This window comes from Aotus nancymaae, unplaced genomic scaffold (assembly GCF_030222135.1).
Source record: "Aotus nancymaae isolate 86718 unplaced genomic scaffold, 86718_ANA_hifiasm-v0.15.2.pri h1tg000030l, whole genome shotgun sequence".
In the NCBI taxonomy this organism is placed as follows: Eukaryota; Metazoa; Chordata; class Mammalia; order Primates; family Aotidae; genus Aotus; species Aotus nancymaae.
Genome location: NW_026988443.1, coordinates 8,875,181 through 8,889,607, shown reverse-complemented (window position 1 = coordinate 8,889,607; position 14,427 = coordinate 8,875,181). Strand labels below are relative to the sequence as shown.

At 46.7% G+C, this 14,427-nt stretch overlaps 1 protein-coding gene across 1 annotated transcript in view; it reads left to right on the top strand.

Annotated features, from left to right (window-relative positions):
- The first annotated feature begins 630 nt into the window (after positions 1–630).
- Positions 631–14,427, top strand: part of AKTIP (AKT interacting protein) — a 53,220-nt gene continuing 39,423 nt past the window's right edge. Inside the window, exon 1 of the mRNA XM_012447956.3 lies at positions 631–653. The gene's annotated coding sequence lies outside the window, so the exon portion shown is untranslated. The remainder of the gene's footprint in view (positions 654–14,427) is intronic.

The following is a 14,427-nucleotide window of genomic DNA, read 5'->3' as shown; positions in this document are numbered from 1 at the left end:
TGGAGATTATCCTCCAGACTGAAAGGCTGGCTATTGTTTTCTCTTCCTCCTCCTGAGAGCCCACACATTTTCCAACTCTTTTTGATGGATTCGGGTTGGGTGTTGCTAGATTTCCTCCTTATCACACAAACAGTATGAGCAGGAATTGTCTCTCCTGCTCCAGAAGGAAATAGTCCCACTTATTCACAAAATTCCAGAGTCTCTGGGTTATAAAAAAAACTTTGAATCCATCCCCTGCTCACACCTCCCTGCTTCCCATGACACCTGCCAAATACTCCCCACACCCAGCCCTCCAGCTTGGATCCCAGGCTTGAGCGGCTCCGAGTGACCCAGGCAGGAAATGCATCCCAGTTCTGTGTCGGCAGCTGCCAGGTGGGCTGGGTGAGGGCATGACCCGCGTGGATGCTGACCCCGGGGCGCTGCCGAAGCAGGTGGTGCCCATTCTTGTTAACACCGTGAAGCAGGTGCTCCTTCTGAGCATTTATTTCAAGACGGCTGAGCCCTCTCCAAAGTGATTGGCATCGACCCACAATCCCCTTCAGCTGTCTTTCAAGGCCGGCGTTACCCCTGCTTAGAAGCGAGGCTGGGATTGCTGGTTCGTGGCGGATCTTCCTCCATCCGTCTTGCTCTGCAGGTTTACCCTAGGAACCAAGGTAAGAAGGGATTCCAGGGATGAGTCAGGGCAAAAGCTGAAGGCGGTGTGTGTGCAGGTGGGAAAGGCAGGGAGATTATGGATTTGGGATGTTGATGAGCCTGAGTCTATTTCAGCAGGATCCCCCACGCCCCGGGGGTTTTTGTTGGATTTTGCCACCGGAGGGTCCGATTCCACTCCTCCCTTTCAGTAGGTAACTAAAGAGCCAGGCATGGCTGGCCCCAAGGCTGTGGTCGAAACAGGCAAGGGCAGGAGGTAACTGGTTCCTGGTCTTTGGAGTTTGTCCTCGAAAACAAGCCACCTATCAGGCATGGCGCCTGCTGGCAGGCAGGTGTTGACACTGCTGTGGCTGCTAATGTTGCTTCCTGGTCAGGGGAGACCTCAGACTCAGGCTGGCCACCTTCCCAGCCAATTGCATGTGTGGCAGGTATCACCACCCCCTCCCCCACAAGTGGCTAAACAGGAGTGACATCCTTCATGCCGGCCTGGAGGTTCAGAGGTTATCACACTTGTTGCAAGATGATGGGTCCATGCTGTGGCTTCTCATTTTTCTGAGAGAACAAACGTAACTGGGGCTCCCAGGGTGTGATCCGGGCTGCTCACCAACACCCCCAGGGGAGCTTTTACAAGCTATCAGCAGCACACAAGCCCTTCTCTGCTGTGCTGGCAAATCACCCTTGAGTGTGGTGGCTGTGACTTTGAGGCTTAGCAAATATGTACACCCTACACACAATTCTGTGTCTACATTACAGAAAACTTTACATGACTGTATAATCTGCCTTTGAAAAAAACATGTAACTTATGTGCTGTAAGATCCACCATTTTAAAGTGTACTACCATTCGGTTGGTTTTAGTACATTCAGAAGGTCATGTCACCATCACCACTAACTAATCCCAGAATATTTTCATCATCCTCAAAATACATCCTACCTTTGGAATCAGTGTCAAAATAGACACGTCACTGTAGGCATGGGTGATGATGATAGTGGTACCAGTAGCTATTAATATCATTGGGCACTTACTGTATACCAGCCACTGTCCTAAATGCTTTACATGTTTATGTATGCCTGTTCGTGCAATATGAGTATATATTTCATTCAATCTTGTAACACAACAAAAGGGTGAACAATGTTGGTATCCTCACTTTATTAAGGGAACCGAGGTATAAGAGAGAGAGAGAGCAGCCTGCACCCGTGGGGTTTGATCCCAGGAGGTGCATATTGACTCTCTGGGTCTGTTCCCTGTGCAGTTTGGAAAGATCTCCCTATGCCTAGAAAGGCCCATTGTACCTGGCTTTTCTTTTTTCCAGTTCATTCAGTTTTTTAAAAGATTGTGATTAAAATGTATGTAACATAACACTTACCATTTCCATCTTTTTAAGTGTACGAGTCTGTAGTATTAAGCAGTGATATGCTTTGGATCTGTGCCGCCCAAATCTCATATCGAACTGTAATCCCCAATGTTGGAGGAGAGGCCTGGTGGGACGTTATCAGATCTTGGGGGCTGATTTCCCCCTTGCTGTTCTTGTGACAGTGAGTTCTCACACGATCTGGTTGTTTAAAAGCGTGTAGTACCTCCCTCTTTATTCTCTTCCTCCTTCTCTGGCCATGTAGGATGTGCCAGCTTCCCCTATGCCTTCTGCCATGATTGCAGGTTTCCTGAGGCCTCCTGAGCCCTGCTTCCTGTACAGCCTGTGGAACTGTGAGTCAATGAAACCTCTTCTTTGTAAATGACCCAGTCTCAGGTAGTTCTTTATAGCAATGCAAGCATGGACTCATACAAGCACATTTACAATTTCATGTAACTATCACCACTACCCATTTCCAGAGGTTTTCTTTATAGCAATGAGAGAATGGACTCATTCGAGTGCATTTATGATTTCATGTAACTATCACCAATACCCATTTCCAGAACTTTTTCATGATTCCAAACTGAAACTCTGGACCCATTAGACACCAACCTCTCCCAGCCCTTGCTAACCTATGAATTTCCTCTATAAATTTGCCTATTCTACATATCTCCTGTAAGTGGTATTGTACAATATTTGTCCTTTTGGGTCTGGCGTATTTCACTTAGCATAATATTTTCAAAGTTCACTCATTTGTAGGCTTCTCAGAATTAATTGTATTTCTTTTTATGGCTGAATAATGCTCCATTTTTGCGGCTGAAAAATTGTATGTGTACCCCACTTCGTTTATCCATTCGTTTGTTGATGGACACTTGAATTGTTCCTACCGCTTGGCTACTGTGTACAAGTACTTGCCTGAGTCCCTGTTTTCAATTCTTCTGGATATACGCAGGTGTGGAATTGCAGGGTTGTATGCTAATTTACATTTAGCTTTTTAAAGAACCACCATGTTTTTCATCACAGCTACGCCATTTACATTCCCGCCAGCAGTGCACTAAGTTCTTCGCATCTTTGCCAACACTTGTTTTCGTTTTTTGGTAATAGTCATTCTGCTGAGTGTGAAGTGGCACCTCACTGTGGTTTTAATTAGCATTTCCCTAGTGATGAATGATGTTGGGAGTATAGCTGACTTATTTTCAAAGGTTACAAAATGGAGATGAGATGTGTATTTGGGGGCACAAGGAGTTATCTGGTAGAGAGAGGGCCAATGTTGTGATGAGCGAATGCATTCATCTGGGCCAAGTTTTCCTCTTTGTGAATTTTCTGATCCAGTGTTCTCAGCCTTGGCTGCCTGTCAGAATCACCTGGGCAGCTACTATGGAGGCCAGCTGTACCCCCAGGGCGTCTAGTAGGAACTGTCCAGGTAGAGCCTCCATTTGTTCCATTGCAGGGGAGGCTCGGCTCTAATTTTTCATTAAAAAAAGACAGAGACCCTAAAACTCACGCTTTTTCATTTAAAAAAAATTCTCCAAAACATATATTACTTTTAAGCATTAGTTGTGTGATTATTGTTGCATAGACTAATACCCACTGAGAGACTCAAGTATCTCTGAAAATCACCTCAAAACAGCACTGGAACCCAGGTCCGATTCCTGCTTTGCTGTGCCCCTTTCTCCCTCTCTGGAACTTCAGATGAAGCTCATTGATTTAGTGCAACAGCAATCAGGACTGAGACTCTCCCCTTGCTGGTGATGGTGGCTGCTCCTGCTTTGTTCCCTGGCTCACTCTTGTCACACCTCTTTAAGGTTCGACCTGCTCGAGATGCTGCTAAGCCCTCTGCCAGGAGATCAGAAGGGACATCTGTCAGGGCTGCAGAGATGGAAAAACCAGAACCCACCTGGCCTCCGAGAGCTCAGTCAGGGGAAGCAAGGGAACCAGCTCCTATATACATTATTACGATGCACACCAAATTCAGCGTTTCTTAAAGTGTGGGAGGTGCAGCTGTATGTAAGGGGAAATGGTATTAGGTAGGAGGTAGATAGGGCATTAATAACACTGAGTCACCAAAGGACAAAGTTGTTCCCTTTTCAATTATCTTTTAAGCCTTCAGAGAAAGCAAGGAGAAAGCCTCAGTTTGGAGCTAACAGGTCTTTAACACCTGTCTTCAATCACCTCCTTTAAAAAAAAAAAAAAAAGGCAAGCAGACAGACTCAAGTTTTCAGCTGTAATAGTATCAAATCAGAAATTGGCAACATTGCTTTGCTTTCATGGCATTTATTTTTTAGTTGGCTTCTAATTGGCTAGTCTCACTGATATTTTCCCCCATTTACCATTGTGATATAAAGTTCTAGGCCAGGCGTGGTGGCTCACGCCTGTAATGCCTGCACTTTGGGAGGCTGAGGCAAGTGGATCACTTGAGGCCAGGACTTCGAGACCAGCCTGGCCAACCTGGTGAAACCCCATCTCTACTAAAAATACAAAAAATTAGCCAGGCGTGGTGGTGCATGCCTCTAATCCCAGCTACTCAGGAAGTGGAGGGAGGAGAATCTCTTGAATCCAGGAGGCCGATGTTTCAGTGAGCTGAGATCACACCACTGAACTCCAGCCTGGGTGACAAAGTGAGGTTCTGTCTCCAAAAACAAACTAACAAAAACCTTACTATTATTTATTTATGTGTTTATTTTTGAGAAAAGATCCCTCTCTGTGCCCCGGCTGGAGTGCAGTGGCACAGTTACAGCTCACTGCAGCCTCAACCTTCCAGCCTCAAGCAATCATCTCATCTCAGCCCCCTCAAGAAGCTGGGACTACAGGCATGCGCCACCATGCCTGGCTAATTTGTGTGTGTGTGTGTGTGTGTGTGTGTGTGTGTGTGTGTGTGTGTCTGTATGTGTGTATATACGTATATTTTTGTAGAGACAGGATCTCACTTGTTGCCAAGCTGGTCTTACACTCCCGGGTTCGTGTTATCCTCTCACCTTGGCCTCCAAAAGTGCTGGGATTATAGGTGTGAGTCACTGTGCCCTGCCACAAATTTACTTTTAAAACAAACCCATTTAAATTTGTTTTAAAAAGTGAGTTCATTTGAAGGAACAGGTTAAGCGACCAGTAGAGCAGGTGGCCGGCAGATGTGGCATAAATCACACAGGTGGTATCCAAGCGACCTGAGAAGAGCATGGGAATGGGCTTCAGGGATTGAGGGAGCTCCCATCTTGTCGCACAAGAAGCAGCACGTCATTAAGTCACAGAATGCTGACTAACAATGTATAGATAGAAGGGACCTTAGAGATTATTGGCATAACTTTCGCAGGTGAGGGAAACTGAAACTCTGAAGTGTTGAGGGTCTGGGGCCGGATACAATGGCTCACACCTGTAATCCCAGCACTTTGGGAGGCCAAGGCTGGTGGATCATCTGAGGTCATGAGTTCAAGCCCAGCCTGACCAACATAGTGAAACCCCATCTCTAATTAAAAAAAAAAAATACAAAAAATTAGCAGGGTGTGCTGGTGCACACCTGTAATCTCAGCTACTTGGGAGGCTGAGGCACAAGAATCGCTTGAACATGGGAGGCAGAGGTTGCAGTGAGCCAAGATGGCACCGCTGCACTCCAGCCTGGGCGATAGAGCAAGATTCCGTCTCAAAAAAATAAAAATAAAGTGTTGAGAGTCCAGGGCCACACAGGTGTCAGTGGGAGAAACAGCATGGGACTCTGTGGCTGTGCAACCCTGCACGGGTCACCCCAGTCTCTGCCATCTCACTGCCTGTCACAGCTTGTCTATGTCACAGGACACTTCTCTTTCGCCAGCTGACTCAATACAGTAGTACATTTTGCTTCCAGTAATGTGAATAATGAGTAATGTGAATAACAAGTATACTGTGAACAGCATGCTGCTGTCTCTTCTCCCTCACAAGGAGGAGGTGCATTTGTGAAGAATCGCAGGACTCTTTCCTTAGAAGTAAGACAGAGACACAGTTGTAACTTTTTTCTTTTTTTGAGATGGGAATCTCACTCTGTTGCCCAGGCTGGAGTGCAGTGGCGTTATCTCGGCTCATTGCAACCTCCGCCTGCTGGGTTCCAGCAATTCTCCTGCCTCAGTCTCCCAAGTAGGCAGTTACAACTTCTACAACGGGCTGTCGCGCTGCTCTTCAAGTTTTCCTTCCAGATACAGAGTAGGATTGTACTTCCCTGCTCCTGCCAACTTTGGGGATAATTTTGTTGGCAGCAATAGATGACTCCCACAAAGTCTGGCTTTCGTCCCTTGGCATAACGCGCCTGAAATTCACCCATGTTGTTGCATGCACCCATCGTCCCTTTTCATTACTGAGTAATATGCCTTTAAATGGATGTGTAGTTTGCCTACCCATCCCCCAGGTGAGGAACATTTGAGTATTTTCCAATCTTTTGGCAATTATGAATAAAGCCACTATGTAATGTTTAACTTCAAATTTCTCTAACGTAAAACTGACATTTCTCGCTGTGATTCTGGAGGCCTTGTGTGATCAGACCACACACTACTCAGGAGGCTGAGGCACAAGAATTGCTTGAACCCGGGAGGCAGAGGTTGCAGTGAGCCGAGATGGTGCCACTGTGCTCCAGTCTGGGTGATAGAATGAGATTCTGTCTCAAAAAATAAAAACAAATGAAGTGTTGAGATCTAACCACCTGTACCTCTTCTCAGGGCACACTTCCTCCTCCACTCACTCACTCTGAATAGACCAAGTGACTTCCCAAGGACCTGGGACCACCTGGCCCTTCCCACAGCTGGCCCTGAGATCCCATAGCTACTCCCAGGAGCCTCCCTGACATCTCCCCAAAGCCACCCTCTCTCATCCAAAAGGCTGTCCTTTTTACCTTGTATATTTCCTTCACAGCACCAATCATGATCTGGAATCTTTATTCTCTGGATGGATGGAAATTCCAGGAGGGGAGAAGTCTTGTCTGTCTTGCCAAAGTCCTAACATGTATTCTGGAACTTAATACAAATGAGTTGATAAGATTGCGGAAGTAGCATAGATTCAGCTTATACGTGTCTTCAGCGCCAGGTTACAAAGTCTGCACTGTGTGTAGGGAATAGGAAAATAGTGTTGAAAATGGTACCTTGGGAAAACTGTCTGTTCATTTAAAATAAAGTTTGGGTTATTTTAAATAACCTAACCAGGTTAGGCCATAAAGCAAGGATTAGAATACATATATCTTATAGACACTGACTATCTTATGATCATGGTTTTCAGGGAAATGGCAGTTAGCATTTAAGATATATCTGACTGATTTTTATCCTCTGAAATTTTGTAGAATTTAGAGACCTATTACTCCAAAAAATATATAGCCTTGTTTACTTTTCCCTCAGACCAGTATTCAAAATTAAATAGAGAATGATGTTATCATTGTAGGTATTCTTGAACAGAAGGGCATAAAATATATGGATGGGTGTGTATCTCACTTTTACTAGCAGTAATAATGGTAGTGTTTAAAGACAGAATACGCGATGCCCTGCTGTGGTGCACAGTGAACTACACATTTACTTTAAATGATGGGCTCTTAAAATACTCTTCCCAAACAACAATAAACAAAAGTGATCGTGTTTCATTAAAAGATTGACACACCAGAAATCACCTAATTTATCTCTCAGGTTTCTGCCTGTTTGCAAATTTGTAAAAGAACACACAAGAAGTGTTTTGGCCTTACTGTTGTGACATGGTTAAGACACCACATTTAACAACATTCCCTGGAACCCCTTAGGGCAAGCTTGTCCAACCTGTGGCCCACGGGCTGCATGTGGCCCAGGACGGCTTTGAATGAGGCCCAACACAAATTTGTAAACTTTCTTAAAACATTAGGAGATTTTAGGGGAAGTTTTAAACTTCAGCTCATCAGCTGTTGGTAGTGTTGGTGTATTTTTTATGTGTGGACCAAGACAATTCTTCTTCCAGTGTGGTCCAGAGAAACCAAAAGATTGGACACCCCAGCATTAGGAGATTTGCCACTTCTCCCACATAACTTCACATTTTTTTTTTTTTTTGAGACGGAGTCTCTTGTCACCTAGACTGGAGTGCAATGGCGCAATCTCTGCTCATTTCAACCTCCACCTCCTGGGTTCAAGCAATTTTCCTGCCTCAGCCTCCTGCGTAGCCAGGATTACAGGCGCCCACCACCATGCCCAGCTAATTTTTGTATTTTTAGTACAGACGGGTTTCACCATGTTGGCCAGGCTGGTCTCGAACTCCTGACCTCAGGTGATCCACCTGCCTCAGCCTTCCAAAATGCTGGGATTACAGGCATGAGTGACTACACCCGGCCCACATTCATTTATTTTACACAACGTCATTAAACACCTACCAAATGCCTTGGATGCTCTGCTAGGACTGAGGATGAGGATGAGTTAAGCAGACACAGTCTCTACCCTCCTAAAACTGACGATCTAGAAGGAAGGGGAGGTGGCAGAAAGTGATTACAAGAACAACCTGGCCCAGTCCCAGTGGAAGGAACTTCCGAGCCGCTTTACTTGGCTTTTGCACAATTGCACATGGAATTGCTTATTAAAGCCAAGTGTGGTTCATGGCATTGGCAACAGGATGGACAGTGTAGGCTTCTCAGATGGAGATCAGTTTAGCTCCGAGTACCTCTTGAGAAAATATAGCTCAGTGTCCATCACTACCCATGTGCCTCTGGTGAAGTGAGGAGGGCGCCATAGATGGGGGGTCAGCCCAACAGCCTCTTACACCATTAGCATGGAACGAGAGACGTTGTTTGAAAAAATACATTAACTCCTTTGTTCTTTGGCTTTTCTGAATGCGAGCCTCTCCCCAGTTGGCCAGAGGCATTGGTCATCTTCGGAGGGTGGAAGTCAAGTTTGCCTACAAGTGAAAATGCAAGAGAAGGAATTATGCTCGGGTTTTGACATCCATAATTGGAATTTTCATGGCAAACCAAACTTACCTTGAAGATTTCCTCATTTGTTTTTTAGAAAAATGTCCTCAGTTAACACGTCAAGAGCTAGGTTTGGGAGCCTCAGTGCTTGGAGAGCTCTCGTGTGGAGAAGACAGCCCTATGTCCCTTGGGAGATGCAGCCTGTCGCTCTGTGATAGAATATGACACAGAAGAGTGACTGTCACATATTTTTTCCGTAACCCACAGCAAGACAGTCGTGTGTGCACACAGACACGTACACGAAACAGATTTTAGAAAACAATTCTTAGCCTTGTTATGTGTAATATTTTCTCATTTTTAAAATTTGTGGTTAATTTGTATTCATGCTGGTCATAACCCCCTGACTTCAGTCACTCTGCCAGGAATGGGTCATGACTGGCACCATGAAAACACTGAAAAACATTGACCTTGGCAGATGCGGGAGGAGGAAGGTGGGAGAGACAGATGGGCGAGAGATGAAGTTGGATGTGTGTCCTGATCTCTCTCCTTCACGTCTTGCTTGGCCTAAGAAAGGTATTAGATAAAGGAATAAGAGGAGGTTACAGGAAGAGATTATTTCTGTCCCAACTCCCCTTAAGAACCTGGAAATAGATCCCCTGCTCGCATTCCGTCCACCTGGATAGCAAAGTAGAGTGGGTGGTTGTGGTCTAGCAGAGTTGCTGCATGGCTTTTCTGAGCTGCCTTCCCCTCCCTTGAGGTGTGGACACAACCCAGGCACTTCCGCATCCAGGATGGGCCAGGAGACTCCACAAGAGATGAGAGATGCCTAACAAGGCCAGAAGGCTGGGGGAGGGCCAGGCTGAGCCAGGCCTGGAGAGTGACCAGGCCAAGGGAGACCAGAGCCCGAGCTCACCTGTTTAGGATGCTAGCAAGGTCAGCAGTAACCAGCAGATAAGGATGCCTTCTGCAAAACCAAGGAAATTACGGCAACGCCTCCATGTCCCACCCCATTTACTCCAGCGCTGCCTCAGAGAGGAGCTTAGGAGGCAGAGCTCCCGAATTCTTTTCCCAAAAGAGGTAGGAAATCACCTAGAGATTTCCCAAAAGAGGTAGAATGAGAAAATCACCTAGAGATTTCCCAAAAGAGGTAGAATGAGAAAATCACCTAGAGATTTCCCAAAAGAAGTAGAATGCCACCTAGAGATTTCCCCGAAGAGGTAGGAAATCACCTAGTAGGCTGGAGGTAATCCAGCCTTTTTCTTCCCTCTTGTTTTGCACCAAATTGGCATTCATAAAGACTCAGTTCTAGGTAAAATAGCCATGCTTCTATGTCCTGAGTCAGCCAGTGGAATGCTGTTAAAATGTCTAAAAACGAGCTGATAGGGAGGAGTCCTGATTTATAGTGCTTGCCAATTTCCATGGTGTAAATACTCCCCACTATGGCCAATTTACACATGGTGTAAATATACTCACGACGGCTAATTTCCATAGTGTGAATACTCCCACCATGGCCAATTTTCATAGTGTAAATACTCCCACTATGGCCAATTTCCACTTGGTGTAAATACACCCACTATGGCCAATTTCCACTTGGTGTAAATACACCCACCATGGCCAATTTCCATGGTGTAACTACTCTCACCAATTTCAAGCTACCATAGAGGCTGCTGGATGCAGAGTTATCTTAAATGAGGCACAGTGAGCTCTGAGCCTGGACGAGCTGACTCTAGCCACCAGGCTCCCTGGCCACCCAGTCTCAGCAGGCAAGACTTCTAAATCTGCCCATGAGTCTGAGGCCCAGATCGACTTTCCAGCATAAATATTCCTTTCAACCTACACTGGTTTCACTTATTCTATGGAAATGGCTCTCTGCTTTGCGTGAACAACACCCCAGTGCAGACAAGCAGACTGCCCTTGTCCCCATTTTCTTCTTTAAGCCCTTCTTCCAGGAAAATTCTCAGGGTCTGTCCACCCACTCAGGACAATCTTTTGTGTGAGCCAACCGGACTGACAGAATCAGAGCAAACCACTCCCTGAAGGGAGCTCCAGAGGTCATCGTGGCCAGCCCCCTGCCTCCAGGCAGGTCTCCCCCTAAATCGTCCTAGACAGAGCCTTCCTCATGCTGGGCCGTTTGCTCGGAGCGCCCTGAGCGGCTGAGTAAAGTTTTGTGCTGACTCTGTGGAGCTCCGACGATGGCAAGTGCTCCCCCAGCTCATAAGGGAATCATTAGTGAGACGCAGCACCGTGCGAGGGCCCGAAGGCCTGTGGCAATTAATCACCTTTCCTCACTGGCAGCACCAGCTGTCTCAGATGCAGCCATCCTCGAGGTAGCCCTTTAATTGTCCCCGGAGAAGGCAGGTGGGTGAGGGGCCACCTGAGCTAGTATTAGCCAGCAATCCTCCCAAATTAAAAAAAAAAATTTTTTTTAGAGTATTCAAATATGTCTTCCTTACTTTCTAGAGTCTGTTATTGGTATAAAGGTTGAAGCTCAGGCAGCTTAACTGTTATGTGGAATGACCTTTAGTTTTAATATTAATATATTATCGTAAAGTCTATGTGAATCATGAATGCAATTTTGGTATTCATATAAAATGCCACGCGCAGAACCCATTGCAACTTTTTTTTCCCCTCTCGTCCTCCAGTAGGCTGCAAACTGGGTGAATTAATATGCATCATATTCCTCTCCCCTTTATTTACTTAGAGAGGGTGGCCAGGCAACTTTATCAAGAGTAACATTATCAAGAGCTTTGCTGCAAGCTTCTTTATCATATTCACATCCGCGTCTGCTCGACACTTGTCAGTGTCAATCAAATCGCAATAATACGCAGATGATTTGCTCATTTGGTTTAATAAAATCTTTCTGCTTATTTGCGCTGCCTCCATTACACCACATAATTGCTGTGCCGCGGAGGTGAAAGGCAGCCAGTTGCCTGGGGGATAAGAGGAGCCGATTGCTATATGAAGGATTTGTTTCTTTGCCTCTGTCTCTCCCCAGTCACTCATATTCCTAAAATTAATATTGTATTTGAATCCAGCCCTGCTATTCTTATGCAGGCTAACATTGTTATTACTTATTATTTGGATGTGAAGTCATTTATTTTTAGTTTTATGTCCAAGCTGTCAAGCTAAATTTCATTGTGAACTGCCACATACAATTTTTAACTGCCATTTAAAACGAGATTCAAACTCGGAATTATGGAGGGAGCTTGTTCAAAGGGCCAGCCTGACAGGAAGTGCAGCAAGGAGCCCCAATTTCCCTGGAAATCAAAGGGGCTCCAGTGATGATTTTTGTGGAACGGAAAGCGCACAGCCTTAGTACTTCAGTCACCTTGATGGTGGCCGGACACCGAGGTTGGCGTTCAGAGAGAGGGGGGCATACAGGTGGCCACAGAGCCCAGGGCTGTGCTCAGAGCCCACTCAGCATCTACATTAGAGCATGTCCTGCTTCTTGGGAAGAGTCAACCACGTGCCAGGAGGGTGGGGACCCATGTGGCCTGCCCCACGGCATGCAAAGGGAAACTTACAGGCAGGATCCCAGGCTGCGGGGACAGGAGGGGCCAGCCAGCTGGAAGCTGTAGGGTGGCTTGATCTGGGGCCCAGGGTTCCTGTGTAACCAGCCAGGAGGCAGGGCAATGCCGGGGTGTGACTGGGGAGAAGCCACAGTCAACCTTAAAGATGTTAAGGGTTATGCATTGGTGTTCACAGAGGGAGGGCTCTTCATGGAACACAGCCAGACATTGAGAAGGAGGGAGCGGCACCCAAGTCCTTGTTTCGCCAGCTCAGTTAGAGCCTGGTCACATCGGGGTACCATCCTCCCGTCCAGTGTAACATTCAGGTGGGAACAAACCTTCCACCTATCGCAGCTTCTTACTAAGCCTGTGGTTGGTGCTTCCCGTGAATCAGCTCATTGAACGTCCATAAAGACAACTGTCTCAGATAAGTGTCATTCTTGTCCTGCTGATAAAAAATGAAGATGCTGAGATTTAAGGAGGCTGAGGTGATGACGGCTCTGGAATGGCGGGTGGAGCCCATAAGGGGACACAGGGAAGGGGTGTGGCCAGGAGCAGGCCCCGAGAGTTCGGCGAGGTAGTGGCCACAGCAGCTTGGGGACCACAGTCAGGGCATCAGGTTGTCACAGAGGACCTAGGCTTGCTTTGCTTTCCAAGAAGGTCCAGTGTTCAAGGAAGCCAGTGACAGACCATCCCCAAGAGAACGTGTGTCATCGCCCCCATCACTAGCATTTCTGGGATCTAGAGTGCTTCCTATGCACTTTGTTCAAAGGTGTCAGTGCTCAAAAATCGACACAGAGGATCCCCGAGTCCTGTGCCTCACCCCCATCAGTCTACCAAGCTGGGCTGTTTCTGACCAGACCCGCGGCTGCAGTGGCCACCTTGCCACAGGTCCTCAGGTTTGTTTTTGTTTTTGTTTTTGTTTTTGTTTTTGTTTTTGAGGCAGAGTCTCACTCTGTCGCCCAGGCTGGAGTTGCAGCAGTATGATCTCAGCTCACTGCAGCCTCTGCCTCCCAGGTTCAAGTGAATCTCCTGCCTCAGCCTCCTGAATAGCTGGGACTAAAGGTGTGTGCTACTACGCCCAGTTAATTTTTGTATTTTTAGTAGGGATGCGGTTTCATCATGTTGCCCAGGCTGATTTCAAGCTCCTGACATCTGATGATCCACCCACCTCAGCCTCCCAAAGTGCTGGGATTACAGGCGTGAGCCACCGCAACTGACCAGGCCCTCGAGCTTTAAAGCACACACAAGGCAAGACAGGGAGCACTCAAGTCCTTCCTCTTCCTCCTCTTGGCTAATTTTTCTGTCCCCACCATCTCCAGTATTAAAAAGGACTTAATTCTAAGCAGGTAAACATTGTCTTGGGTGCTGACGTGAGTTTATGAAATACAGCATGCACACAGGTGCTGTGGAAGGCTGACATGAGGCTTTCTTGGCTGCTTGGCTGGGAGAGGGTGTTGGGGACTTCCCTGCTCTTCTGTCCCTTCCTTGCTTTGGCATAGCTGAAGAGGCTGTTGTTCCATCCATGGATTGGGGAATCCCAGAGTTGGAGCCGAATCCTGGTCAGGGAGAGAGTCCTTTCTGAAAGCTTCTAGTCCAGGCCCTCCGTGCACCTGAGTGTGTCTTGGGCTGTGGTTTCCAGTGGGCACGCCACAGCACCTGTTGTGTTGTCAATCATCCACAGGTGTGCCACCAACTTTGATATTTTTAAACAGCTTTATTGAGATATAATTCATACACCACACAATTCGTTGTTGTTTTGAGATGGAGCCTCACTCTGTCACCTAGGCTAGAGTGCAGTAGCACTATCTCAGCTCACTGCAACCTTTGCCTCCTGGGTTCAAGCAATTGTGCCTCAGCCTCCCCAGTAGCTGGAATTACAGGTGTATGCCACCACCCCCAGCTAATTTTTGTATTTTTAGTAGAGACGAGGTTTTGCCTTGTTGGCCATGTTGATCTCGAACTTCTGACTTCAAGTGACCCATCCTCCTCAGCCTCCCAAGTCCTGGGATTACAGGCATGAGCCACCATGCCAGGCCAATTCTCCCATGTA